Here is a 3379-nt window from a genome sequence, read left to right as displayed (position 1 = left end):
TAGTAATGTTTTCGCAGTTTTTTCTGATATCTATTTATTAAGTTAATTGCATGCCTAAGTTCTGTTTAGTAGGTGATCCAGGTAAGGGTCACTACAGATAGACTGGTATAATTGAGGTACGAAAGCACTGTTCGAGATATCCTAATTGAGTATGCATGTTCTATGTGTTGCATTATTTATATGGCATGATTTTCTCTATATATATTCTGACAAGATATTATGTTGTATGCATTATCTTATTGAGAATGTGTAGTAGCCCGATTCCATTTTATAATATTAAGTTGTATAATCATGTTTAGATTAAGTAAAATATGATTAAGATATTTTTATATGATCAAACGGACCAAGAAATATGATTCAGAACGTCCGAAAAATGGTTGATCGACTTGATTGGGTCTAAACTAGTTTGAATGGTCCGAACAAATCAGAACCAACGAAGCTAGATCGGAAGTCACGAGACGATCAGAGCTTTTGAAGAGGGATCGGAGCTTCCGATCGTCATGTATAGGATGTGGCAATGAGGCTTGAACATGTAGCTACATGCATGGAGATTGGAACCTCCAAAGTGCAGATCGGAGCTTTCGATCATAGCCGTTTGGAACGTGACATGCATGCGCAGATCGGAGCTTCCGATCTGGCGCTCGGAGCTTTCGATCGTGGTCTATAAATAGGCCATTTGAGGATCACATTTTCACACCAATTCTCAAGTTTTCTCTCATTCTCTAAGTGTTTGGGTCATTTTCCAGCCTTCCTAGGCTTGGTTCGGGAGTTGGCAAGGTGCTCCAGAGTCACAGTGGAGTAATGCCCATTATCTAAGGCAATCGTCATCAGAGGGCTGACGATGGACGAAGGTATAACTCTAGATCCTTATAGAAAATAGGGAGTATTCTATAGCTTAGTTAAAACTTTTAGAATAAGACTATGATGCACGAGTATTTTGCATTGTAGTGCAGACTATAGGTTTGTACATAGAGCTGGTGTAGCTTGCCTAGTAGAATTAAGGTACGAAAGTACTGTTTGAGATACCCTGACTGAGTATGCATGTATTATGTGTTGCATTGTTTATATGTCATGATTTTATCTGCATATATTTTGTCACGTTATTATGCTTCATGCATGATCATATCGAGTATGTATTCTTTAGATAGTCAGTGGTAGGTTGCTCACCCTATATGTAGTGGATGGTTGGACACATGGACTCGTGATCAGGTCACAATTATACACTGGTATAGGAGCCACCTACTGATGCTATGACGCAGCGTGCTATATACCCTGGGCCCGGTCTGTGAACAGGATTTCTTGACCTTGAGTCTTCGTACACTTACACTTGCATACATGCACATATAATATTTGTATACTCATACTCTCGTGCTGAGTATTTTATGCTCACGTTCTCGTACTATTTTTGGACACCCTATTCCACGGAACAGGTCTCTGACTTGATGGAGCAGGAGGCTCTGGGACACCGTAGTTGTAGGATGGCAGCAGTGGTGGAGTTAGATTCCAGTGGGGTTTTAAGTATTATGTTTTGATACAGTTATTTCGATATGGTTGTATAACTTAAGTATTTACAGATTCCTTTCCTTGGGATTGTATTTGGTTATGTTTTCCGTTGTTTAATTATGATCTCTGTTTATTTAAGTTATAATGCATGCTTAAGCTCTTGATTAGTAGGTGATCATGGTGCGAGTCACTACATTTATGGTATCAGAGCATGCATAGAAATATTGGTATCTAGAAATTTTCTTGGGTATTAACCTTTTGATCATCGTGTATATGGCGGGATATGATGATGAAATGATGTGATCATGGATGGCTCGCAAGTGGGACAAGTTTCTAAGGAAGTCAAGGATCCATTAGAAATTCTGCAAGGACCAATGATGAGGGGATAAAGCAATAAGTTTAAAGACACAATTCAAAATATTTTGATTAATTACTCAAGGGGCGATCTAATGTTTGGGATTCATTTTGGAGGAAGTTGTAACGTACTAGAAGTATGCATGGAGGAATCAGACGACACATCTCGCGCACTAGCGGATAAATATTGCGCCCCAACGCGAACATCAATTCCTGAAACATCAAGATTCTTGTGCGCACCAGCGCCCATGGCACGCGCACGAGGGAGTCAATTTTCCGCTCCAGCGTGAAAGTTCTACAAATTCCAGTAGGAAGCTTATTTCTGTGTGCTCCAGCGTGAATTTCTTGAGCTCTAGCGTGCGTCACTGATAACACACTTGTTGTGTATGTGTGTGTGTGGGATTTTATCATGTTTTGATATTTTTACTTATTTTAAGTTTCCTAGTTATTTTGGAAACTTTTAATTGATATATTGTGATATCTTTATCATTATTTTTTAAATTTTTGGGTTGTAATATAAATACAATACATTCATTATTTTGAACAATGGTAGATTTTTTATATTCATCAATTAAAAATTCTCTCTAGATTTTTGTTGAGGCTTTTGCTTTGCATCAAATCAAACTTATCAAAATGTCAAAACTTTGTGACGTTTGACAATCTATTTTCACTTGGGTTGTCAAAAATAGATTCCTTTGAAGGTCCAATTGAATTGTTAGTTGTTTTCTATCGTGATCATTTATTGCTAGTTTTGTTGTAAACTAGAGGTGGAGATCCAAAACATTTTACTTCTTTCAAAAGTCGAGACAAATTCTTTGATTTATTTTTTTATCGAATTGAGGGTGCGATTCGTAATAATCGTGTTTGCCTTGCGTGCATAAGAATTCATATCAGTTGGTATCAAGGGCAAGGTTTTGAGACAAGTAAGTATCGTTTCAATTCTTTTATCTTATCCGTTCTTCGTGTTCTTCATTTTTCATCCTTTGTTCATCGTCTATGTCTTACTTCTTTAAATTTATGAGTCATTTTCTGTCAATCTTGTTGCCCAAGTTTTTTGTGTCTTCTGCTAAAAGTTATCTAACAAAAGAGAGAAAAAAATCGGTCAAAAAAATAGAAAGGATCGAAAGCTTGAAAAAAAAATTAGAAGAAACAAGATAACTTGTGGTAAATTTTTCTTTGTTCATCTTTGGGTGCAAGTAAAAAACATCTCAAAGTTGTCCACTAAAATTTCTTCTTCTTGTTTTTGTGCAACTCTTGTGAGTTAATTTTCAAGCGTCTACAAGTCTTGAACTTCAGTGTTTGATATTTACGTCCAAAAGAAAAATCCCTTCCATAAAGTTTGAGTGAAAAGTAAAAGAGTGTTTGAGTGTTTTTCTTTGGAGTGACTTGTGAGATTTTTGGGTGAGGAAAAATATTATTTTTTTACTAATCATTTCTTGAAGTTACAATGAGTTCTAATAAAGAAGGAGGGGATAGTTCTTGCCAATGATTTTCTAAGAAACAAATATATGATTTGTCTAAG

Source organism: Henckelia pumila, chromosome 2 (genome assembly GCF_033568475.1).
Source record: "Henckelia pumila isolate YLH828 chromosome 2, ASM3356847v2, whole genome shotgun sequence".
NCBI lineage: Eukaryota > Viridiplantae > Streptophyta > Magnoliopsida > Lamiales > Gesneriaceae > Henckelia > Henckelia pumila.
This window is presented reverse-complemented; position numbering follows the sequence as displayed.